We start from the raw sequence: 26,513 nt of genomic DNA, 5'->3' as shown, positions 1-26,513 counted from the left end.
CGAAGATCTGTTTACATACAGTCTTGCTGTTTAGATTAGCATGGTGTGTGTGTGTGAGAAAGAAAGAGCAAGGATGTGCCTCTATGCGTTTGTGTGCACTTTCACGCATTGTGTCTATGAATATGTACATCTCTGCATGTTTACGTGGCTGTGCTGACCCCGGTCAGGGTCATTGCCAGATAAAAGCACCCATGCTGTCATGATTATCACGGCAGAACAACGCAGTACTTGCATTTAAAAGCAGAGAAAAATAAATCAGCCTGTCACACATTGCCTACAGCTGCGTAGAAATGGAGCTTTGTTTGACTTCTAAGAAAGTGGAAAGCCTTGAGGCTCAGAGAAGATCAGCACTTGCTCAATGTCTTGTTTCCTACCACATATAACGTCTCATGTTTGAGTGACATCTTCATCCTTCCTGTATTTTAAATCTTCTTTAAATAATCACTGCTAAGTCATAAGTCCTAATTTCAAGTTTGTTTACATGTTGACTGTAAATACCCTCATGTGATCCAGTGTGCTCTGACAGAATTTGAATGAAGAATATTTCTTCATATTGGCTGCACAAGGGGGCATACAAATTAAGTGATCTACAGCACCTGTTTTCTGCTGAAATCACAACTTTTCTTGATATAGGGTGCATTTTGATCAATTTGATTGTTTTTAGTGGAAAAGGAAACACCTGTTATAAAACGTTTTTAATCTAATTTCTCCCAATTCATCATGGTCTACCATGAGTTTCTGAGTGTCTGTGAAAGTGTACAGGTGTTGTGGGCAGGCATTGAAGAACCATTGGGACAGAGGGGTATAAGTATTTAACCACTGGGCTGAACATCTGGTTGAGCTAAGGGCCATGCTCATTAACACAAAGTTAACCTCAGACTGGACGTGAGGTCATGACAGCCCAGAGAGCCTGCACGACGGTGTAACAGTGAGAGGTTAAGGGGTTATTGAACTCTCCAAGGTGGCTGCCGGTCAGAAAAGAATATTCTATATGTGAAAAGACCAGGAGAATTCTTCAACATAAGCTCAGTACATTTTGGGATATTTTCCTCTCCTTTCCTTTCTCCAGAGCCTTGCTTCCTTTCTCTGCTCTGCTCTCAGACTTCTCTGGCAGTGCATAGAATCATTGAGATGTGCAAATCCCTTTGACATAGGATGAATAGACAGTTGCTGGCAGACTGCCCCATGCCACTTTGTGTGCTGCCACTTAATTGGAGCGCCCCAGTTTGCCTTCCCTCCTCTCGTCTCCTACCCACGCTCACTGTGGCCAGGTTCTGTCTGACATCGAAGGCGAGGTTATGTGTCCCTTCAAAGAGTTTAAAACCTATCAGCGCTGCGGTTTGGCTGAAGAGGACCTTTCACTATAGGAGGGCGGTAAAACAATTTCTGTCATGTAACTATACATTTTCTTAAATTAAAGAGGGAGATGTTGAGCTGACGAAGAGCTTGCATTGGCTTAGAGAGTCAATCCAGTGACTAGGCCTACCTGCGCAACCTCTTCTATGAATATTGGTCACTTTCCATCTACAGGTCAACATGCAAAGTACAGCATCCGAGACTATACATAGTTGAAATACTGTACATATATACAGCAACATATTGGAGTGGCGCTGTGTATAATTGTGCATCTGTATGCATGCGCTTGTATGTGTGAGTATGTTTGTGTCAAAGTGAACCAGTGTTTGTTTTGTATTCCCCCATTGCCATGGGCATCCATCGGTAGAACGGACACTTTCCATGAGGCTCTGAGGACATGCAGTGCAGAAACGGACTGTGGGGACAGTAGAGGGGTCACTGATAAGTCATGGTTCCCTAGACGCACAGCACAAGCTAAGAGGTAGAGGATGCACGATGGTGGAGATGAGGTGTTCAACAACCTGGTATTTTCCCTGTTGTCCATGCAAAGGTTTTCTGTCTTCACCAGTGACTGGGTACCCTATGAAGTTGTACCTTCATTGGCGCGGCATATTATATGTCAGTCCATTTGGTTATCTTCGTAGTCCATAGACGATGGAGGGTCCTTATGTCTACATTGCAATCAATGAGGTGTTCTTTTGTGTAGGCTCAGGATCGAAGCACCGTTTCAAACAATGCTAAGAAAAAGTTGGCGCTCTCAGGCTGACAGCAGCTGCACTACAGCAGTTACAACCCAGACATGGGGAGGGAGAGGGCAATTATTGCAATGGAAGAGAATAAATAGGTAGGTATAGAAAAAAAATGTAAATAATATTATAGAATAGAATATAAAAAAATAATATATAGCAGTGCCCAGGTAGACTCGTGGGTTTGGTCTTTTCCTCTTCAGTTTGACCGTTTGTTTCCTGATGGAACAGATTGATGATACCAAAGGAACTGCTGCCTTAAAATCCTTGTACGATAGTCAAATAATAACATTACCTATAGCTAATGCCTTTATGCATCCATTTAAATACACAGGACAAGTGTTCAGACACCTGGGACTATATTTACTATAACTATCAGAAGTATGTTAAACTTTTAAAAAGGTTGTCTGAAATAGCCATGTATTGAGATTTGTGTTCTACTAGGGGAGTGGTAAATAAACACTATAGTCTGTTCCATGCTGTTGTCTTCATTTATCTCTATTTACATGTACTAGTGTGGATAATCAAGAGGAAGACAAGGCTGTTATGTAAAGAGAATAAGAAGAGTAGCAAGTACAATTTTTACAGTCCAAATAACTCCCAAGAGTAGAGAAATGATATTGGAAATGATAATTACATGGTCTCTGAGGAGGTAAGAAGAAAACTGACTTCATATGGAAAATATTGAACCATGAGTACTTTATCCACAATCATGGTGGTTTATGTAGTTGGTGAGAAGAGCGACTTGGTATGTTTTCTATATTAGGAATAAGAATAGGGTTTTATTATGATCTATTTACAGAGGCATGCATCAATGATCTTCCCACATAAGAGAAAACAGTCCTTCAAATGTATCTATCTGACATTGTCAACCATCTCATGAGTAATGAGTCTGTCCTTTTTTTTTCTTTTTGGTGTTTTGTAGAAAAAAGCTGGAAGTAAAATCTCAGGGAGGAAAAGGGGAGCGTAAGAGGCTCTCAAGAATTTCACTGCAGGGATTTCGAGGGATCTCGGCGGGTCTTGTCTTGTTTGTTTTTTAGTGAAGTCATTTTTGAATGTTGTGCTTTGTAGGTGTCTTCCTACGATTGGTCAGCCGCTTTGATGTCATCACTGCTCTGTCGTTGGGTTCTGTTAACAGAAAGAGGGAAGAGAGGAGGGGTTGGGAAAGAAAAGAAAAGAAAAGTCATTAAAGTGACACAGACAACAATTTCCACTTTACACCTTAGTGTAGTGCTTCCATACACACACACACACACACACACACACACACACACACACACACACACACACACACACACACACACACACACACACACACACACACACACACACACACACACATAAAGTGCACCATGAGGCAGTGACTAAAGTCTACATTGTGAGCTGGACCCTTGTCTAAACTCGGTTCCCCAGTCAAGAGTTTATGGTGACAAACAGTGAGTCACAGCAACTGTATTTGGGGGTGGGGTAGGCTCTGCTGTCACTTGTGCCGGTGTAAAAACAAAGGCAGAATGACCACCCTGTGAGTGTACATGGCAAGCCCACTTGGCTGAGATTCAGAGTGACAGTGGCGTCAGCATGGGGGGTGACTCTTTAATCAGCTTTAATTAAGGCCAAGGAGAGACGAGTAAGTTCAGTGTGGATGAGTCTACTCCATGTCTACATCTTCCTATTTTATATTCCGTTTATTTTATTCACAAAATTACAATTCTTTATTGTTTTTGTGTCATGAAATACACAACATTTGGTGGGACCCCTCAGCAGCTTGTGCACTGTGTAAGGATGATTCATGTTGCCAGAAGGAGCACATTGTGGGTGGGCCATTAGACACAGAGACTATAGTGGAATTCAGCTACTATCTACTAGAGATCCAATTAAATGACCCTACAGTAAAGGTGCCTAGCCTGCACCCATTATAAATCACCATAAACAAAGCAAGTATTGACATCGCATTGCATACCGTTACAGCTCCACTCAGGCCTGTAAAATCTGAATTTTATCTCAGTCGTATACACTCAATTCGTCCAAAGTAGGTGTTATTTATTAGCCATAAGATGTTTAATTTTTATATTCACAACATCATTCTATTTTCCCCCAAAGGCAAGGATAGAGCTAGAGACAACTTGTGCAATGTGTTGATAAAAGACCAACATTTAAGTGAATTATTATCAGGTTATTTCTAATATTTCTGTTATTTGTGGTGTCATCTCTCACACACACACATACACACACACACACACACACACACACACACAAACACAAACATTTGTATCCACACACACTTTCTCAATGGCCCCTCTAATGTGACATTGTCTCTGTGTGCCTTTCACCACTTTCAGCACAAATCACTGCGAGCTATATGTCCGTGTTTTGTCCACCTTTGCACAGCAGTGAGCCGTGTTCTATGAGCTAATATCCTAACAACTGAGATCACAGCCATTGCCCCGGGGCATGCTACATCCACTCTCAGAGAACACCAACAGTCAAGACTCCAGCCCTTCAAGAATGAATGTGGTCCCAGGGTGTGTGATAACTGAGTATGTGATGGGAATGCAGGGCCATTTGGACCTCCAAAGCCAGGTGTTAGCACTTCAGCTCACTGCCTCATCAATAATTGACAGAGGCAAACCAATCAGAACAATTTGCTCCCCACAGCGAAGTGCTAGAGCCGCCTAACACCGGTGAATCATTAATGAGGCAATTAGCTGAAATGGTTAGACGGTTAGCCCACACTGGCAGCGCTCCTGTGACGCTACTGCGACGGGTCTCCTTATACAGGAGCTGCACATGATGGAGTGATGTACTGGCCAGTACAAGCTGAGGGGGAGAAAGAGTGGAATCACACAACAGCGCTTGGAGACAGAGCTGAGCCTCTTTAAGGTTGGAGTGTAACTTGTGTCAGTGATGCCAGCTCTCCATCTGTTGACCACGGATCAGAGAGCCAATAATGGGAACAAACCCAATTGGCCATTACCATGGGAGATTGACCTTTATTGGTTGTTGTTACCGTTGCGCAGACCAACAGAAGCCGTCTCCCGGGTGATTCAAGTGTGGGAGAGCCTTTATGGACATGGATAACATCGACCTCAGTGACATCACTCAAACATTGGGGAAGGAACAACAACAATAACAGCAAAGATGGAGTTTGCCTTTGAAGAGCAGAGATCCTGGTTTGTTGTTTGAAAGGAAAATCAAAGCCCCAAGGGAGCTGCTCACAAAGCCTCATCGATTGGCCATATTGGAACCATTTCATAGTTTATCGATGCTCCTCTGCCTGCTCTCTCAGACCTGGGCCCAGTATATGCTCAATTAAACCAGCAACCTTGATGTCAGGAACAAACCATACAAACACAACACGCTGCATGGATTATTCCCAAACACACACTCCTATCTAAAGTAAATATTTCACACTCCATTGTCCGTTTTGTTTAGCCCAGATGAGATTAAAATGATGTTGTTTACTGTTTCTCACTCACAGCTTTTCCCTGCAAAAAATGAAAAGTATTTCCTTTTCAATATTTCAGCCTCCCAATCATCCTAATGCATTCTCAGTTTCAATATATCTTTGTGATGGAAGGTTTTGAAATGTTCGAATGAGAGTGAAAAAGCAGTTGCAATAGAAAAGGAGGGAGCAAGGCTGAAAGGAAGGGGGTGGAGGGGGGAGGGGAGGGGAGGGGGGGGGGGGTGCATACTAAACTCTTAAGGTTCATTGCTGAAGTATAACCTTTTAGAAAGCAACTATAATATGGTCCAAAAGTCTGCAGGTTTTCATTAACAGAGACTATAGCATTAGATTTCAATAAAGTATACTGTATGTTATGCTTTCCCTGATAGTATACACGAAAACACAAATACTTGTTTTGATAGTTTCCATTTTAAAATGTACATTTGTTGTTTATTTATTCCAAGCTGTCACAGGGGCTGTTTCACACGTCTACACTCAAAGACTGAGCAATGGTAGTGTGCACACTGGCTTTTTAAAGTTGTTGTCAATTTTATAGTGTGAACATACTACATACTTAACATGGTTTGAATTCATTTAATTGAGTCAAAGGTTGTTGATGACAACTTTAAACAAAGTGTAGTCTGTTGGTGGAATAAAACCTTCCGGCCTCCATGGCATGATGGCCCGCTATGAAGACATCATCAAGATCATTTCGGGTTTTCTCGTGTGCATAGTTATTTTTAAGGGTTCCCCGTGGTACTTTTTTTTTTTTACAGATTACATGTAAACCCCTATATGTGCGGAACAGAAAAAAAACTTTCTTCATTCACCTATTGGCTAATAACCAGATTCAACACTAAGTGTATAATCCTTCCTTAAATACGCTGCTGTCAAATTACTTATGACATATTCCAATGTGAATGGGAGATAAAGCAATTTGCAGAAAGAAGAAAATAGCCCCAATGATCTGCTCCATTATTTGCCCCCATTTTAACACTCTTGGGCTCCATTTCCTAAGAAGTCTGAAAAAACCCCTCTGGTGTATTGGTAAGTTATGCTTCACAAAGCAATCAGTTTGGGAAATAATTATGTATGGCGATAGCAAGCACTTCACAGCTATAGAATGGTTGTTATCTAAATTAATTTGATAATCATGAATTCAGATGTGTTTTATCCCAAGAAACATTGTGTCAATTTAAAGTCAAAGTTCAAATCAACCTGAGATCACAGATTAGGATCGTCGTAACATTTAACATTTTAACTCTTATTTTTTTAGAACAATTAGGCTGCATTGAAGCTCCTATTCTTAAAGCACCGTAGTGAGGAAGTTAGATTCATATAGCCACTGTTACAGGTCTTTAGCCTGATTATCCAATCTGTCAAAAATAATAGAAACTATCAAAACATAATTTGAATAAAAACTTGTCAAAAACTAGATTTTGTTCTTTTCAGATGACAAAGAAATGGACATAAAAGATGGATGGAATGCATCCGCCTTTTTTGAAGAATTTATTTTATTGTTGATGCAAATGAAAGATAACAAATAATTGATTAGTAGTTAGGTTGACCTGTGTACTTAATATTGACACTTGTGCAGATATTGTAGACAGCTAGTCTCTGTTTAATGATTGCTATTCACTTTTATAGCCCTCTCAGGATGCCATCCTCAATAGATATTTGCAAACAGGAAATTTGCAGTATGGCTTGAGAGAGTCATAACCCTGGCACCTATGTGTTTCGAGATTAACATGTAATTAAAATAGTAAATCAATATTTATTAAGCAGTAGTACAAAGAAAATGAGAAATGTAATCAGGTTAAATAATGAGTGTCTGGAAGGAGGATGGGTTCTTCAAAGTAGCATTCTGCAATGCACACACACACACACACACACACACACACACACACACACACACACACTGTTCACATTTAAGCACATTCACAAATGCAGGTACAGAAACCTCACCTCACCCTGAAGACCCCTTCCTTTCCAAACCACACTTTTTAAATGTGGAGTCTACACCTTTTCACTTACTCACCACAGCTTTCCCACAGTTATCGTTTTAAGACTTTCATGCTATACAGAAGCTGCGACTGCGGAGTGAAAACACCTGACGTCACGCCCTATCTCGCACATTACTGAGCACAACGAGAGTAAAACAGGCCCCGCTGACCATACTTTCCGGCCATCTACTGGAGTATGGAAAAGAGATGTTAAAAGCTTAATGGACCGCTCCTCTTATTGTTTAAAAATTGCTCGACGTATAAATGGCCGAAGAAAACATTGGTTGGCCTCAATTATGCATTGAAAATAAAGTTATGAGCTAGTGGCTGAATTATTGATGCTGGCACCGGGAACAAAAACATGTTGGCAATGTGTCACTGCTTTTTCGCTGATGCTTCATGTTGTATTGATAATTTTCCATCTAAAAAGCCCATGAAGTCTTGATCTGTGAAAGATGGAAAAACACACCACGAGTATTGGAAATCTAATGCAATATTACTGGAAGAAGAAGACCGATAACATATCATAGAGTAACATAATGGGAAAATAAAAGAATAAAGAAATATGTCACTTCGATAGGGTCTGTTGTTTGAACAGTATACTGTCCTCGAATTATATTCTCCATTTATAGAATTGAGACAATACATTCTCTAACCACCGCATTCAGTCCCTCATAGAGGTGGTTCATTAATGCTAATATTTCTCAACGGCATATCTGTATACTGCGTGTGCGTGTGTGTGCGTAGGCGTAGGTGTGTGTGTTTCAAATAGGGCATAAAAGCACTAAGGCTCTTAGTCTTGGGACTGTCCCGTGTGGCTGACGCACTTCCTGAGATGCAAATGCTCGTGCTTCATCTGCCCATAGCCTCTCTCTATCCTATTTATCTCACTGACTTTATCTCAGCTATACACACACACACACACACACACACACACACATGCGCGTGCACGCACACACACGCGCACACACATCCGAATGTGCAGAGCAAGAAAAGAAACAATAATGCAAATGCTTGTAATATTAACTATGTGCGGCTTTAAAGGAGTGAATTAGAAATAATTGTGACTTACTCTGATTCGTATAGTTCTTTCATAATATTTTCTAATTTTTTTCTTGAGAAATTAACTCGTACTTTTTACCATTTTAATTGAACTAGAAACTCTGTAATATAGAAATAGTTGTCTGAATTCATTTTTCTTGTCTTGCTTGTCATCCCTCTTTTTCCCTTAAAGTAAAGCGGGTTGTGGCAGAAACTCTCATCAAACACATTCCTACTCTGTGCAAGCCCAAAATGATCATCAATCATTACAGATATGACTTATTATGATGGACTTTAGCGCTCTACACCTGCATGTCTGCTGTGTACATCCCCCATTAATCTTATCTCTGTGGATATTTTGAGATTATTCTGAAGCTTTTCAGTTCACTGAGGTACATTTGCTGTTAAAGAGACCATTGTTGAGAAGCCGATTACCCAATCAGATCCTGTGTTTATAGACATAGCCGCAATGAGAGCGGCACCGCACTCATTTAGTGTTTCACAATCTGCAGCCGTTTAGCAGTCGCTGCACAGCCAAACGCACTGTGAAGTGACAATTGTTGAACAGCTCGAATGAGACTGTTTTTCTCTCTCCGTCCTTTTTTTGGTTGTGTTTGATTTTTTTATTTGAGTGCAAACAGAGCTCATTCTCTACTGAGATTGTTTGATGTAGTTCCATACAAGTGTGTTTAGTTACATTTCACACCTTTTTCAAACAACTTCTGCAAAAAACACTTTTTTCTCCTCTGTCTTAGTTTCTTTAAACAAGATGAATATACTGTTAAAACACTTAAGATTTAAAAATGACAATGAAATTATAGGATGTCTTTTTTTTCAAGGGTTCCATGGTATCTCATCTGCCAAAATGGCGATTAGTTTTTCATTGTTCTCTAGATACATTTTGTCCACAGATGCTTTGTATTCAGTAGAAAAGTATCGCTCTATGCTATGTTATTTTAGTCCATAGACCTCTGCAGCAGACATTTTCAGCAGGCATTAGGAAAATCTTCATGAATCATCTATCAACGTTTGGACACAGAAAGGTTCAGAGGTATTGACAAAGACGGAAAGATCAGAAGAAAAATACCGAAGGGACACTGAGCTGGAAACGAGTGCCTGCGATATTTCTCACGAAGCATTATGACTGGCCTCAGCCTGCGGCCGAGTCTAGGTCACTCACAATCAAACATGCAGAATATCTCCTTGCATGATTCACTGTGCAGCGCTCACACACGGTTGATGCGGCGCTACAGGGAAGAGGATGTTGTAGTTGATGTTTGAGTCAAACAACCACAGGTCACAGCCTCAGTTTAACATGCCCGTACCTCTCCAGCCTACTCATGTGTGCCAAGAGATATGTGCAGCGCAGCCTTGAAAAAACAAAAAAAAAAAAGCATCTGGATATATTTTCTGCTCTGTGTCAGTTTCGTCACTCCCGTGACTCAACTCCTGTCATGCTTTGGTCTTTCATCTCCGTAACAGTGACTGCTGAGATGCTCTTACTATATTTCCGATAAATGACAGATTTTATGTTGAACTGGCAGTCAGAGGCCACTGTTAACCTTTCCACACCTCCGCAATAGTGTGTTTTTCACCTCATTTGTGAGGTGTGAGATGTCTAGATGTGTAGTAGAGAGCCGCCCACTCTCTTCCGTTTCAGGGTCCCATAACGTTAGCCTGTGGAGGAGTCGCTGAGGAGATCAATATCCATCAGACTGCTAAAATAAATACATTTATCACACCCTGATACTTGCTACACTATGCCACCACAGCATGCTCAAACTCTCCTCCACTGTTCCTGTAAAACAATAAAAAAGGTCACGTAACACAAGGATTGTCAGTCGTGTCAAGAAAGAAGATGACAGACTTATGGCTTTCTCTGGCTCAAAAGAACAATACTTTTGACTGTGTGCTTCGTCTTTTGCAAGTGTTTTAAAATCTCATCTGAGGAAAATGTTCCTTCTGTCCTCCCTCTGCTGCAGATAAAGAACAGGCGTTTGAGTAATTATGGTGCATTATCGCCAAGGAACGTTTCATTGCTACATTTTAAGCTGTGTAGTGAGCGGTGACAAACGAACGACCATTTTAATTTCTATCGGGAGGAAAAACACATGGCTGGAGCCAATGAAGTCAGCTCTCTCATTCTGCCACTGACTGGGACCATCTGGACCAAATAAAGTTTTTCCCTTTGAATCAACAGCTGTTGGAAATTACACGGGAACACTCATTCTCTACATATCAGTCTTTGCATTCAGTTTAAAACCAACCATGTTTGTTTTACTGTTTTTTAGTTTGATGCCAGATTTGATCAGTGCTCACAGAACAAAAACATGACTCCCTAAATGCACCTGTTTTGACTCGTTTTTTTTTCTCTCTCTGCATGTCTTTCTTTCTTTCTGTATCTTTCTGCCTCTAACCCTGGTGATCGAAGGGTGGAACATCTCAGTCAATCTGTCAGCGGCTGACAGTTTTACAACACATGCACTACACTGATGGGTACCATCACTCACGTAACGATTGCCCTCCGCACTGAAATCAAAAGACAAGACGGAGTGAGAGGGTTGTAGAGGATTGACGAAAAGGAAGTCAAGGCAGTTGAGTAAAAATAACAGTGAGAGGAAAAAAAGAACCAATTTTATCTCCGTTTCATCTACGGAACTGTTTTTTTTTTTTTTATAGATTTTCATAAGGTTTTGAACTCAGAGGTAGATTTTCCCCTCTGTGCTGCAGAGATGGAATCACCGTGGTTTTCTTTTTCCACTGGCCAGAGAAGAATTTGTTCCACTCTGCTGGCAGACATGATTTTAGCACTTCATTTTGTCATCATCATAAGGCCAAGAACAGTTTTTTTTTTTTTGGAAACCCCAAATAATCTAATATGTGTTTAAAGCAGTATTTTCTTTGTTCAAACTCACATGCGTTTGTAACAGAAATGTAATGGAAAAAATGAACAGAGACGCTTGACACTGAGTTACTTGAGCTCTTTCAGTTGTATGTGCTATCCTCTAAGATGGCACATGTAATCATCCTATCCACATATACACGTCTTAAGTTCATTTCAATGGCATTTTTACCACCTGCTAGTTGACAGCAGTCAGTGACGGACCTGGCGGCCCATGTCCTAGACAGCTGTGTCAGCAGGAAGCCACAAGTATTCACGTTTGAGTCTGGAATGTTACTTACATTTTAGCCAGTTTTAGGATATAAATGACCTGCAGGTTTTAGGAAAATGTAGTTTGAATTGCCAAACTCTTTTTTTTATTTAATAGAATAAAACAATCAACATTTTGAGTGTTTGCACCATAAAGAGACACAACAAAGAAAGGAAACAGTTTGGTAGTTTTGTTTTTCTTTGAACAGGGACACAGGATAGATTTACTTAAAAACAAGTGGTGCATAGCTTGCTCCTTTGAGGAAAGTGAGGGAAAAGAGAGCAGCCGTCAACCAACAAACTTGCATACAGCTCTTTGACTTAAACTCTTTTTAAATGATTTAGAACATTGTGATTCCTGAAAGTTTTAATTAAATCAGTCAAATTTTGAATCGCAGCTATACTTATAAACTAAATTGGCAGAGATCTGCTTTCAACATTACAGTTTGACACTTGACAGTGGTGTGGATTAATTAAAAGAAGCCATGCTACAAATTGAAATTACAGCACAAGAAGGACTCTCTTCAGAGACCGAGGGGAGGAAAGTCCTAAACGTTCCCCAGAAAGCAGGAGGCAAAAGCTGCCCAGAGGAGAGAGGCAAACGAGCCAATCTGTTGTCTGTTTACGGGAGAACGGCAGCAGAGGCATCCTGCCACCCTACACCGTCATATGGGAGCCAGGCTCCCACACACACATGCTTAATGACTCGATTTATTCACCCCGTCACTATATCTTCATCTTTGCCTCTCTGTTTTCTCTAATGGTCTTGCCCATATGCACTTCCAGTTTTCCATCCCGATTGGCATATTCAAGTTATGGGCACACTGTTTAATAACTTCTGTGGAGTGCGGAGGAGCATGCGTGGGGATATAAGACAGAACTGTGGCCTTTGGAAAGTGTGCCCTGCCCCAGTACAAACTCAGGGCAGGGGTCTCTGGTAGTTCCCAGTCATGCGGTGGTGACGGTGAAGTTGTGTTCTGAGCGGCCGTGTGATGCGTGTCAGTGGCATCTGGGCCAACGTTGCCAGAGCATCGATCAGACTGTAGCACTGGAAGGTCTCTCAAAAGCTTTATTCTTAAATCTATGCTGACAGGCGATGACATGATGGAGACGGGGCTGCTGAATTGATTGCGTCCTCTCTCTCCTTTCACTCTGCTGCTCACACTCCCATTTCCCTCTGCTTCTCTCTTCTCCCTCGCCTCCCTCGCCATCACTCTCTTCCCTTCCATCTCTTCTCCCCCCTCCGTGCCTCCTTCTCTACTCATCGCCTGGATGTGTCGAGCACAAGATGTCAGATTATTTCCCAGCAGACACTGCGCTGTGTGACAGAGGACTGGAGCTGTATTTCACCGGATGACATTTCCTTTGCCTCCCCCCTCTCTCCGCAGACAACATCAAATATCGCCGGGCCTTTTTGATCACTTAAAAGGCTTGTATTAGGAGAAGAGCCGGCGCTTAAACAAAAGCAAACAAAGTGTTTCATCTGTCATGTTTGTCAGTGGACCATATGTGCGGCGTAACAGCTTTTCTATCGGAGAGGTGGTAAACCACACGATATCACACGTCGTGGGACTCCAAACAACTCAGACTCTCTGATTATTCAGAAGAGGCTATGTGTCCATTCTTCATTAACTTTTATTTATAAAATATTTTAATCTATCTAAATATAAAAAAATGTTATATACAAAAACTCAATTCAAACATGTATTGATGAAATGCATAAAATCCTTCAGCTTTCAGCTTTTTTATGTTCACTAAAGCTGGGCTTCAGTCCATTTCTTGTAATTGTAATTGAATGCACTGAGGGCTTTGGCACGGGTGGGGTCGTCCCAGTATACAGGCCAACCGCTCAGCATATTGTTTCTATGGCACCTGTCCCCCCAGATTAATAACTCTGAGGTCTGCGCTGGCAAAGCATGCATAGATACCAGAAATTACAATACTAATTCAGGACTAGGGATTTATTCACCTTCCTCTCCCAGGATTTATGATGAAGTGAGCATGAGAGCAAGAAGGGAGAGAGGGAGAGGAAGAGAGACTAATAATGCTGGCAAAAGTGATTAGCTCAATGGGAGGAATTGTGTGTTTGTAGTCCTGCGATTATTATTGTGTTTCTCATCACATAATGAGTTTGAACAATGCAGTTAATGGTATTATTGGCGGGCCACCAGAAACGGGGTGTATATAAGCTTGATAGCACTTTTTCCTCAATAAATCACTCCAGTGCACATGGCAATATTTAAATCTATGTTATTAAAATTGTTGGAACAACACTATCAGATTTATGTTGTGTTATTTTATTATGGATTGATTATCATCATCACAGGCATATCTGATTTGCGTGGAGGCAGCTGGAGCGTGGTTGGTTTAATCCATTTTGATTGCTCTGCAGAGGAATGCCACTGCTTTGCTTGAATGGACAGCCGTGTACCTCTGATGATTGGCTGAGAGAGAAAATAAACCGGAGTGGTTTTCCTTTCTTTCTTTTGTTCCCACATGTTTGTTAGTATTTGTTTCTACCAGTATTTGTATCTTTTAAATATCTCCATCCTCTTTCCTGGTGTCGTCTCAAAAGAAAATAAATCATAATGAAAAAAACACCAAACTGAAAACATTACATCTTCTATTTGTACCTCTTTTACTATACTGTAGGTCATTTATCTTGGTGACACTTGGGGACTCTTTATAATCATTATCAGTTTGATGAAAGCATTATGAATCATTTAAAAAAAAATCCAAAAGCCTATTTCATTCAGTGGACGAAGACAAATGATAAAGAGATACATAAAAGGCACACTGGATTGTCCAAATAATTTCAGTTGCATTAAAACAGAGACAGTGGGAAGAAAATGTGTTAAACCAGAGAAACACAACAAAACCGAGGGAGCAGAAGTGTGACCACCATATAGAAACAGACTCCGCTCTCTGTTTACAAATGAACCTGATGCAAATCTAATTATAATCAGTTCATTTATTCTGTTTCGTAATGTATAAATATAAGTAGTCTGGACAATGAGGGAAGAGATCAGTCTCAGCACAGAGAGGCATTTGAATACGTCCGTTCACCGATACGGCAGAGGAATTACCGGCTCTCAGAACTGTGACAGCCCTGAAATTACAATTGAGTTTCACTCTTTCCTGCTTGCACACCTACCTCTTTCTCCTTTCCTTGTTCCCCCTCCCTCTCTAACACTCTCTTTCGCATTCTCTCTCTCTCTCTCTCTCTCTGATGGCTCAATAACAGGTGCCATGCTAAGAGAGCTGTTACAGCCGTCCCTGAGTGGTTGTGTCAGCAGCAATGTTAGGGTTGAGCTTTCCAACCTGCTCACCATGCAGGAAAAAGAAAAGAGAGAAGGAGGGAAAAGAATCTCTCTGGTCCCCAAATGATGCCCGCTGGGAGCCATCGTGCGCTAAATTTCGCCGGGTGGTTCTCCCCTGTTTTCTGCCTTGTGGCCCCCGGACTCCGATTTACAGACAGAGCCATATTGGGCCTTTCTGCATGGTGGGGCCCAAGCAGCTGTGTTCAGCAGAAAAAAATGACAACAACAAAATAAAGAAATAAATAAACAAACACATAAGAAAAGCTTATTTCTTTGCAAATGCTTGAATAAGGACTTTTTGTGTGCCATCTGCAGAAAATGAACCGTGTAGTTGGACCTTGATTGCAGTTACACAGGTTTGGCCTGACTATTCAAAAAAAACTTAACTGTTGTGGAAAATCCACTAACGGGTTGGAAATCTTTCTATCCACATCAAAACAAACTCAAAAGATGTTTTGCGTGCCATCTATGACTTGAGGAGCTATAGTTCAGCTGATACTGCCATGCCTTTAACACAAACAAGGCGATTTGTCGTCATGATTGCTCATCTTTAACTCGTCTTTAAGCACACTCCTTAAGATTTGAGAGGTTCTTGGCAAAATGTATGCAAATGAAGCTGCTTTGTGAAAAGACGCATCACTGTGCATGAAGCCTGGAGCGGGCAATAATCACAGACGGATTGTGTGCAAACAAGAGATGCTAAGCACCTCAAACCTCTGCGAGCGGCAGAAACACACAGAGAGGAGCACACCACAGGCTGAAAGCGATAAGTCAAACAGTCAGGTGATTGCTCAATTTGTATTTGCTGATGAGCAACAACACATTATGTTTACCTTTAAAACTTTTTGATTCTGGGCATTTACTCTTGATGAACTGTGCAACAATTTAAGGATAAAAAACGCACTGCTACAAACAATATAACTGGGGATGAAAGAACAAGACAATCTTGGTCAAATGACCAAGATCAGGCTTTTCTGGTTGATATTACATGTCACACAAACACTAGCATATGGACTCGGCATCTCAGCATAATCATTTCCCCTTTCTTTTTGAGGGGAGGAGGGGTAGAGATATGTTAGCCTATATGTAATCTAAATTTAGCTTCCATACCATCATGGGGCGTTTCATTTTACGCACACAAAAAAAATGATAAATTTCAAAGGTGACCTGATGGGTTTCATTACATCTGATTGATCGGCTCATGTGAGGGTGTCACGAAATGGACAGAGCAGACATAGTACACCTTCAGGATCCTACATAGGACATATAGGCCATCTAACCACGGCACCCATATACAGTAAGCTTGTGACTTATGTTACCTCTGAATGATAGGTCTGCAGGTGTCTGAAATATTTGATGTCTTACATAAACATTTTACAGTATTTAGAATTATTTTGCTTTGCTACCTACAATTTTAACCACACTTGATTAAGAAAAATGTAATTGTCAATCACACGCGGTTGGGAAATTGTCTTGGACATGGCTCACAAGCAAAAACACACAGTACACACAAAAAGAGCAAAACATTCACACAAAAGCTATTAAGACAACATACATATGACTCAACTGCTAATTTGCTTTACTTTCATGCTCACAATTATTATTTTGTCTTTTCAAAAACAACTCATCTAAATTATATAAAAAAACATGACGTAACAGCTTTAAACTATTTACAAATGTAATATGCAGTGTCTACTAATGAGACATACACAAGAGAAACTGATATGATAAAGATTAAAATGTTTTTATACTGTTATATATTGGGGTAGTTAAACAATTCGAGGTTATTTTGTGTAGATTTAGCATTTTCCAGTTATTAGGAATGACAGCAAAAGTTCCTTGAGCAGTTCTTTTTATGGATGTTTCTGCATTCTTTGCAAGTGTTTGGGGACAAAGCAAAGATCTGTGAATCCCTCCTATGAACTAGTAAATAACCCCTGCAATTCATCATAAGAACAAGAAGGAAATGTCAAGGGCACAGGAGTCCCTTTTTTGTTGAGGTCACACACAAAACATAAACAGTAACACGCATGCAAAAACATACACACACACACGCGCACACACACACACACAACATGTACATGCTGCATTATGACCACACTGCGCTTCATAGAAGTTGAGGCATTGACAAATCACTGAGACCTGAAAGTGGGGCCGAGGTGGGACTAATTGAAATGAACTTTAGAAATGGGGGGGGGACACCTAATTAAACATGAACTTTCTATCCCGTGTTTGTGTTGACATCATGGGGCCTAAATTTAAGCTCATCTTTGTTTGGCCAAACCTGGCGATGCAGCTAAAAGAATACTGTATATGAACGCGGAGAAGGAATAAGGTCATTCCTTTTCCTCAGTGAAAACATATTTTTCCTTGTCTCAAGTCACTCGCGACACTTTCCTGGAGTGTGTGAGGGGCCCATTCATTATCTACCGCTTTTCCTCAGAGAGATCGTGGCGCATATGGTATCTTGTGTTGTGTGTGTGTTTTCCTGTTTATCTGTGCTGATTTGAGCAGCTATTGTGAGCAAATGTGCTTATTGGCATACATACAGTATGTCCTTATGCACCTGTGTACGTGCGGGTGGGTGGAGGATAGATGGGTGTGTGCATACATGCATTTGTTTGTTGCTGTTTATTGCCTGTTCTATTTTCTGTATTACTTAGTCAGGGACACGGCCCAGTGCAGGAGCCGTGAAGTTTCCCAGTAACAGGCTAATTCCTCAGTGGCTGTTTAGAGTGTCTCCAGCAGTGCTAAGTGTTCTCCTCTCTGTGCCTGATCAGAAAACAGGACCACTTTAGTCAGTTTGTTTAAGGTCCCTCGAGAAGGCTCTCATATCCTCCCTCTACTCACCCCTTCCTTTTCCCTGCTCTGTCTCTCTCGTACTCACACACTCAAACACACACTGAGAGCCACCTTCACAGTCCCTAACTTACATAGAATGAAATAGATGAACTTCACATGTGGAGGTGACTGAATTTATCTTTTTTTAGGTTTGTGCATAATTAATGTTCTTTTAGTTTTTTTGTCCTTATTGTGTATTTTAAATAAATACAAGGGTAGTGAGGAAGATGAGTCCATGATTTTCTATTTGGAATCTATTACTGAATCTATTACTGAATTACTGATTTCCGTCGGGAGGAAGCATGTAGTATATAAGGAGCTGTACTGATGTGCTGCACCAGCAGAGAAAGATTCAGATGTGTAATGTGCATCCTCTTTGGCACCACATTTGATGCAAAACTTTGAGGAAGCACTATGTGTTAGTAAATGTAGAACATCTAAGGATGGGGTTAGGTTTTGAACAGACTGCAGCTAAAATGTATGTTGAGGATAAATGTTTATGTGGGGTTTATTAAACAACACAACGATTCATAAAACTGCCTAAACTTTTTTTTTATCGAGTAAATTATACTCAACAGGTGTTTCTATAAAAATGATTCCATAAATTAACAATCTCAACTGGTAACTGTGGACAAATTATGTTCACATATGATCCAGTTTTTGCTGCAAATTGGAGCCCGACCTCAAAACCTCATAAAGTAACATTAGGATGGGGGAAATCATGAACTTGATAGCAGCTTTTCATCACATATGTGGATGTGACTTAGAAATGCACAAGGATCATCACTGAAAATAGTCCACATCCAGGCGTAATGAATTCCATCAAGGTGGTAAAGGTGCTCTTTAAGAAGTAGTTTGAATGCATTTCTTGTGTCTTTACTTTATGTCTACCCCTTGCAATTGAATTAGATACCACCCAACTCGTTGTATGAGGCGTGTGTGTACATGTGTATGATAACGTCCCCCTATTTCACCCGTCTCTAATATAGAGCCCTCATTACAGCTCCCCCAACACTCCCTTACACACACTCTCACATTATGCACACAAATATATTCACTTATACAAAAATTGCAAGTGATTTTGACTCATTGTAAGTTAAACAAGAATATTATTTTGTATGATGCTTTCATTGCATACTGTGTAAACCTTTGTAGGATTGACAACTAAAACTGTATGTTTTTTAAACTTTAGTATTTGAGTGTAAATTCTGCCCTTTTTTGTACAATTGAGAATAGGATATATTTGCAAGGGAAATTCTTTGCATAGATAATTTATCCCACAACATCAAGACACATTCTCTGCTATCCTTGTGTAAAGGTGAAGTTTCCTCACAAGAGCTGACAAGTGTGAAATTACGATAGGAAGTGCTTCATACCCTGCCATTTACCTTCATTCATTACCCCACACACACACACACACACTCTCTGTCTCTCTCTCTCGCTACAGTCCACAGCTGACTGGCTGATATGGCAGTCATTCCCTTAACCAGGAGTCTAGGAAAATACCACACATATTATGCATGACAGTTTTGCCTTCAGAATCTCTCAAACTTTGGTGGAGTCCTCAAAGGCATCGGCTTGCCTTTGGAGTGGTATTGAATATAGAGGTACAAAGGTATAAGAAAGGAGGTTGCAAGTAGAGATAGACCTACATGGATTATAGCTCATCTATACCACTAGTCTCCAGCCCAGGAACTAGATCCATACGACGTTCAAAGGAGCACTGGACCACAGAGATGTTCTACCAAGAGGTGAGGCAGGTCACAAGGCATGATGGCTCTCTTTCAGTTAAATAATAAAAATTGAGGTACACAAAGCATTATTTCAGGGTATATTATGGAACATAATTGAAAATAAAGTGCTTATCATAATGTTTTGAATCGTTTGGATATATATATATATATATATATATATTCTTCTCCTCCTCAGTGTTAGTTGTCTGAAGGTTATTTAGCTGACTCTGTGGCCAAAAGCAACTGAGGAGACACTGGGCGGTCATAAGTCTTTGTCTTTGAAGACTGCACGCTGTGTTCGTATCGCTGTTGCAGCGTAATTGATACAGGCTCACGCTGTTGAGCTTAACGGAGCCCCATCATGGCCTTACACTCAGATCTCTCACAGCTGTAGGGCTCAGAGTACTGAGCTCTCACAAAATCACACAAGCGTGTGCAGGCGCACACACACACACACACTCGTAACACCCAGCTGGCTTCTGGCGAGATCACAGCTACAGAGATCCAGAGCAGAGCTGGTTAGACTAACACTAATGGAGATGAGCTGCCTGGTTAGCTCAACGGAAAATTGAGCAGAGTTGATGCTTATTTCATCACAGCAGTTGTCCGTTCCGTAGGGAATACACAGTCAACTTACACTGATCTTAAATCTTTCTGAGCAAAGAAAAAAGATATACTGTGCTGTTAGTGAGGGAGCTTGTTGGCTCTCTACAGAGAATGCTTTATAATATGAAGTGTTGTAGTTTATGAAACTGCATGTGATAGATGATTTTCTTCTTTGTAGAATGCACAAAGGATACATTTGTAAGGGCACGCTGTGCTCAGTCAGAGCTCTTCCACTGACAAGGAGCTCTTCTCACTTGGCTCCTTAGAAGCAAGTGCATTTAATCATGTCACCGGTCCGTCCGATGAAATCTGGGCCACACCTGTGTGCATATGTCCTGCCCGGCAGCACTGTAGCGTAGTAAAAAACTACCGAGGATCACTGGCAAGCATGAGGAGGTCCTCTGCTTTTATCCCTCCGCCTGACATTCTGTGACATTTAAGAAGTCGTTAAAGGTGTGAGCATGTGCACTGGGAGAGCGTAGCTCCTCAGGCAGAGAAAGACCCTCAGCACTGTCACCAAATAAAGCCTTGTTGGATGAACTGATTATCCTGTCAGAAAAATCTTAGCATTACATTACACTCTCCTGGAAAGATGTATATTCTGTGTTAAGAAATCATGTACGATAAAAAGATGCCTGTGGCAGTGTAGTATTTTAACCCGCTCTCTGGTCCATGTAGATAGGAGGATGCACTGCAATTATCAGATGGAGTGCAGCTCTTCTCTGGCCTGGACTGTTCTGGTTGTGTTTCATTGTGGTCAGTCTTGGCTGTGTGACACAAACACACAGGGTCCGCAGAAGATAAGAGTCTCCTCTTTATGAGGTTCTTCCTCTCCACCAACAAACAGCTATTAAAGTGCGGCCAGATCTGGCTCCTACTGGTGCCGCTGACAGTTAATGTCCTGCTATTTGTCCATCTCTGGCATCCGTCTCCATAAAGGGCTTGCTGTAAAAAGCCCCGCTGACCTACATCGTTAGGGGCCGACCCTGTCTTTACAGCAGTAAATGTTTGTTTAGGGGCAGTCCCCTGTTCTGAAGTAGCGATTAGCCTTTGGTAGAGAGAGGAGCCCTCAGGTTCAAAGCCCTTCCTCCACTGACAGGCTGTCAGCTCCAATACTAACAGAAAACACAGACTGAGAAATGCAGAGGCAGAGACAGGACGGTGATTACAAAGCCTCAGCTCTCTTTTCCGGGCCCTGCACTTCTTCTCTAGAGGAAAAAAAGAAGATTCTCAACTCAATGAACTGACAACTAGATGTGAACAGGCGCTGTAGAGGGGAAGTGGAAAGGATTCCACGATGCGAAAAGGTAGATTTACATGGTTTAACCATGCAGTAAAACATATAAAAAACCATAATTCTGATAAAGTGATATAGATATTAATTATGTTAGCATGGAGCTGAGTTAGCAGTCATTTTATTTACCTTTGCGTTATAAAAGGCTAACAACTGCCAATTTGAGGCTAATTAGCTGAGTAGTAGGCAACTCAAAGCTTATTTAAGATGGGGATTTGACAGTGTGGAATCAAACACAAAAAATCATGTTGAATATGTTGTTTGTATTAATCTAGTGGTTTACATTTTTACCAAAATGCTAGCTCTAACCCCACTGTAAAAGTGGATACTGAGTTGAAACTTTAGGTCAAAAGGTCATCAGTACAACAATGCTGCTCTGTCATAACAGATTGAGGCTCATTAATGTTGGGGCATATGCACAATACAAATACACACCACCCTAACTATAACCCAAGCACTATTTCATGCCAAACTACGCCGTTTTTTGTCTTCTTTTTGTCTTCACGTATCATCGTGATCATCATCGCAAGGTTTCTCACCTTTTGTGCACCTTTGTTCATTTTTAGACATGGTGCTCATCTCAACACATTTCTGGAGCCCAGGCCCTGTATACAAGGACCTCACAATCCTCTCCCATAATGCACACAAGCCTCATGCCTGCACCATGTAAATCTCTCTATAAGAGTGTGAGTCAAAGTCAGCCAGGTCACAGTTAGACCTCTGCCCATCAATCTGAGCCACACGCTCTCCACACAGGGAGGTCCTGACATTCCCACAATACACACAGGGGTAATGGAGTCCCAAAGATGCCGGAGGGGACATAAGTCACAGAGAAAAGAGATGGTGACAGGGTGACAAAAGCTTGCTACAGTTGGGTGCCTCCAGCCTCAGGTACAGGCCCAAAGAGGTAGTTCTACTCTCAAATCCTTTGTGGTAACCAGCTCAGGTCTGTCCTCAGATACATCCCTCATCGCATAGAGAGGACAGGAGGGCTGCATGATGGATGTTACAAAGTTGACGTCTGGAGGTTTGGGGGGTTTAAGTAGGGAGCACATCTGTAATATCCTGTGTGGCCTCTCAACTGCTACAGTATACGTTTAAAATCTCATCCTCTATCTCTCCCCTGTCTCCAGTATGACAGCCACAGGCTGACATTCTGCTTTGTGAGCAGGTAGCCTCCAGATTGATCTTAGCTGCTCTTCCCCACAAGACAGACACGCAAGACCGAAACCAGAGGAGCGTCTTCATCCGCACATAAAAATCCACTACCTTCTAACGAAACAAATTCAGATTATATATAATATCTTTCCACATCATAAGCTGCTTCACACCACTCTACTGTACACGTAGACACGATGGCAACATTATGAGCCCTTATCTTCATGCAGAAGACTGCATACATTCACATTATGTATTTAGGCAGGAGTCAATAATCCAATGTAGTGACGTCTTATACAAAAAATACATTTAGTCACAACAATAATGAACATTAAAAATGGAATTGAGAGCTCCCTTGGCTTTGTAGGCACTTTTGATGAATAATTCAAGGAGCATTTTAAATTATTTACATAAAGGTTATAGTGTAATGTTATGCGAAAAAAGAAACTAGCTTCCCTGTGTAGCACTGTCTTGAAGTTATGGGGGGATTTTTCTAACCCTCCATGATAACATATGCATGCTCTAGCTGTAATGATATGGTTCATACTGTTACTATCAGCACCGTGGAACACAATGGCTTCTAACAGAACGAGATGCAACAGAAAAATAAAAATGTAGTATTTCGTTTTTTTCTGTGAAAAGGCCAGTCTGACCTGAACCTGTCTGGGCTAAAGCCAAAACGGAACACACAGACATCTGGTCCCTGCAATCCTCTTATATACCCCCCTCTCCCACACACACACACACACACACACACACACACACACACACACACACACACACAGACATATACATTGTCCTCAATGGTGAGTCTATGGTGTCTGTGATATTGTGACATGGCAATTAACTTGAACTTATGTCCATTGATTATCCAAAAAGCAGCTTAGCCCAGCAAGGGTCAAGGAACAGACTTAAACTCTAAGCATCAAACAAGGCAAGAGAGGACAGGTCAAGGGGCACTCACACCCATCTGACCATGACCACTTGTGAGACTCTGTGTTGTTTGTATTCTGTCTCTTTACTTCTATATATTACATTTCATATTTAGATTATATATAAAAAAATACTGTGATGGAAAAACATACACATTTAATCTATGTTTCGTCTTATGGACAACAAGTTAAGTCTTGCCATCCAATTAATAATGTTTTGTTACTGGAACATTTACATGGTAACAACACTGTGCTGCATAGTGGTGTTTCAAGTGTGAACATGAACACTCACCCTAATAATGCATTTATTTCCCCCCATATATATAGAGCAAAAGCACAGTTGTTTCCAAGGAAGAGAAGAAAAGTTTGAGAGCAACAGGAAAGCTCGAGTGAGGGCCCTGAGATAACAAAGTGGAAACTGCACTGTCCCTGCCACAGTACACGACCCTGCTGTCATCACTGACAGGAACATCCTCCATCATCCAAGTTTGCATCTCATTCTTCTTAATTTATTATATGTTCCACATGTTAAGTGTGCAAACCTCCAGGGTGCAATTTTAGCAGCGGCAAACTGTCAACAAATCTTTGTGTCTTCGCTAGCAGAGCGCTTCGTAGAAGCGATAAAAGCTTTTTGAGAGAAACAGACTGGAACAATGGTGGGGACAATACTCTAAGCGGCTTCCTGTTGCGCTGCAGCGCAAGATTGAGCACTGCATCAGAAGGGCAGAGAGAGCGAGAGCGAGAGAAAGGCGTTTCGTATCATGGCTACAGAGAGCTAAGCAAGGGATACAGAGAGTGAATGAAAGTGAGAGAGACACTTAAAACAAACAGTTTATTGACTCTGCCGGGGAGAGCTCGTGTGTGAAGTGAGAGCAGTGCAAAGATGCATGAGTATTTACAGAGACATGTCTTCAGTCTTTTACACAAGCCTCTCCCAGTCCTTTCAGCCACTTAGCACCCTGCCCAAGGGAGCTAAGGGACTGTTGTCGCATTGTCTCAGGAGTAAAAATATTAAAAAGAGCCAGACAAAAACCCAAACAGAACTGTGTTTTAGCTGCATGTGTATCCTTGAATCATAAAGGACAATAGATATGTTTTGCAGTAGTGCTTCATTAATGAAAATGTAATCAGCGCAGTCATTTCACATATTCATAGAGGTTAAGACTTGCTGAGACTCTGTTCTCAGATGAAAAGATGAGAGGCAGAATCAGCTGTAAAGAATTGCTTTGAAGATATGCAAACACTGCTTCCAAGGACCAAGCTACTTTCTGCTCTTTGCATCTTTTTCAGTCACGCTTTAAAGTTTTAAAATACCAAATGTTACTCAAGATTCACATTGGATCTTAGAGATTACACATATATGTGCTTTATATGCAGATTTGCATCTCTGTCTCCTAAAAATGATGTTATTATTCAACAGATTTTTTGAGAAATTGAATGCTTGCTGGATTTTGTATTTGTCAATATAACAAAATGTTCACTGTTTGTCTGTGCCCGTCCTTTCATCCCCCTGTTTTCAATTTGCACAAACAAAAAGTCTTACATTTCTTAAATATAGATAACAAATACAGTTCCTGATTAGGAACAATTGCCAGTGAACCTAGCAGAAATTATGTTCTCTCCTAAATGCATTTGGAAAAAAAAGTTAGTTAGTTAGTTAGGTTAGTTTTTATTATGGCAAATCTATTCTGTTGGAGGCAGGGTTGAGATTGACATGTGTAGTATGACAATATACCACTAAGCTGTTACTGCATTTAGCCATCTAGACCAATGTAGCTACACAGTACCTATACCTAATTATAGGTAGTTAATGGATGAAGGACTCTAACCCCCATCTCTCAATTTAAACTGAGTGTAGGCACCCATAGCCTTGAACCAGAACTCTTGACAGAGCCTCACCCAGCTTAAATACGGGGTGTTCCTTATTAGCACAGTGCCCAAGATAGGACCATGAAGGCTGGATAGGTGAGAACTCCCTCAGGGGAAATAGGAAGAATGGATGACACTTTGGCTTTGACTCAGACCTATTTGGAATTAGTAGCACTTTGTCACTGTTTTGACTTGCAGACATAAAAACGGAGCTGACAAGAATTAAGGCTCTGCACCACACATCAGGATAACGAGAAAAAAATCATGCATACGCAGACTAAAAAAAATGAAAAGAAAATATCGATGTAACTTTAATAACATCCAGACCTAATGTAACTATGAGCTGCAGTAATGGTAATCACAAACAGAGTGGTCCCTTCAGAAGCCAATCTGCTCTCTGTTCTTCATTAAAATGCTGGCCACTTCTCACATCTCTGTGGCATTTAAATAGTTAATGGGCTGCCCATCCGCTTGGCTACTGTAAGTTGGGGGGGCTGAGGAGGCGGATGGAGAGCTTAAAAAGCTTCTCTTTCAGATCAGAAAGAGTGACTTTACAATCTTCAATATTCATGATGTGTTTAGGAACTCTATACCCTTTCCTGCTTTTGAAGTTAAAGCAGTACCAGATTTCATCCATCTCTAGAAAACTCTTAGTCTCTTTGACTGGTCAGTAATTAGGCACCAATATAAATACGTACACTACATACATATTTTTAGCTGCGACTAGCAGCTCTATAGCTCACTCTGTCGGTCGGTCAGTCAACAAAAACTTCCCCACCCTGTGGTGGCCGCAGTTTTCGCCCTAGGAGGCTGAAATTTGGCATGGAGGTCAAGCGTGTAGGTGTGAAGGTGTGTGTTTGTGTTCATGCTAATTGGCAAAAAGGGGGTGTGGCAGTGAGAGTGGCCTAAAACAAAAGGGCGCCCTAACTTCTAAATGCACACGTACCACGGCCAAATTTGTGAACCGTTTGTCGTAGACTCTTGTAGGAGGCATCATTGCACTTAACAGAGTTTGTTT

General features: G+C 41.1%; 1 protein-coding gene across 1 annotated transcript in view; it reads right to left on the bottom strand.

Annotated features, from left to right (window-relative positions):
- Nucleotides 1-2,624: 2,624 nt before the first annotated feature.
- The window catches only part of mafa (MAF bZIP transcription factor a), a 67,121-nt gene continuing 43,232 nt past the window's right edge, over nt 2,625-26,513 (bottom strand). Inside the window, exon 3 of the mRNA XM_079163105.1 lies at nt 2,625-3,230. The gene's annotated coding sequence lies outside the window, so the exon portion shown is untranslated. The remainder of the gene's footprint in view (nt 3,231-26,513) is intronic.

This window comes from Pholis gunnellus (assembly GCF_910591455.1).
Source record: "Pholis gunnellus genome assembly, chromosome: 1".
NCBI classification, from domain to species: domain Eukaryota; kingdom Metazoa; phylum Chordata; class Actinopteri; order Perciformes; family Pholidae; genus Pholis; species Pholis gunnellus.
The sequence above is the reverse complement of the archived record's forward strand: the minus strand, read 5'-3'. Positions and strand labels throughout refer to the sequence as shown.